Source organism: Spinacia oleracea, chromosome 3, assembly GCF_020520425.1.
Source record: "Spinacia oleracea cultivar Varoflay chromosome 3, BTI_SOV_V1, whole genome shotgun sequence".
NCBI lineage: Eukaryota > Viridiplantae > Streptophyta > Magnoliopsida > Caryophyllales > Amaranthaceae > Spinacia > Spinacia oleracea.
The window spans coordinates 60,043,086-60,043,807 of NC_079489.1; positions in this window are offsets into that span (position 1 = coordinate 60,043,086).

A 722-nucleotide genomic window follows, 5' to 3' on the forward strand; every position below is an offset into this window, starting at 1 on the left:
CAAACAATTTTTAAGAGAGATCTAAGCAAGAAAACATCAAAATCAAAAGAGAAACCACTTTTTTTAAGGTTTTAATCCCAGAAAACCCAAAAAACTCGAGAGATTTTTTCAAATTTTAGAGAGAAGGAGAGAAACCAGAGAAACAGAGTGAATATTTGAGAGAGGAAGATGAAGAAATGAGAGGAGAGAGAGAGGAATACGGGTGAGAATGGGGTGGGTGGGGGTTATATGGGGGACAATTAATGTTCCCCATAAAAACCCCAACTCCCCATGTCTGACTTCCCCCTTTTAAAAAAAAAAATCATTTTTTTTTATTATTTTAATATTTTTTCGAATTAAATAATTGGGAGAATTAGGTAATGTTTGTAATTGTTTAGAATTTTAGGGGTATATTCGGAAAGATTTTATGTCCAAAAATGGAAAGTGGACACATAAAAGGGAACGCCATATTTAGAAACTGGACACGTATTTAGAAACGGAGGGAGTACAATCAGTGGCGGATCTTTGTGATGGCTGGGTGGGCCTGGTCCCCCGGCCGAAAAATTTTGTAGTGTATTTTTAGTTACGGTCCTCCTAAAATTTGTGTATAATTGTATAATTATATAGTATAATGCTTAATTTTTCTCTACCGGCCCCCCTCATAAAACCGTTCAAGGTCCGCCACTGAGTACAATAAAAGTCACTTGTGTCCAATTTAGACCCAAGTCATTTTTGACATACAC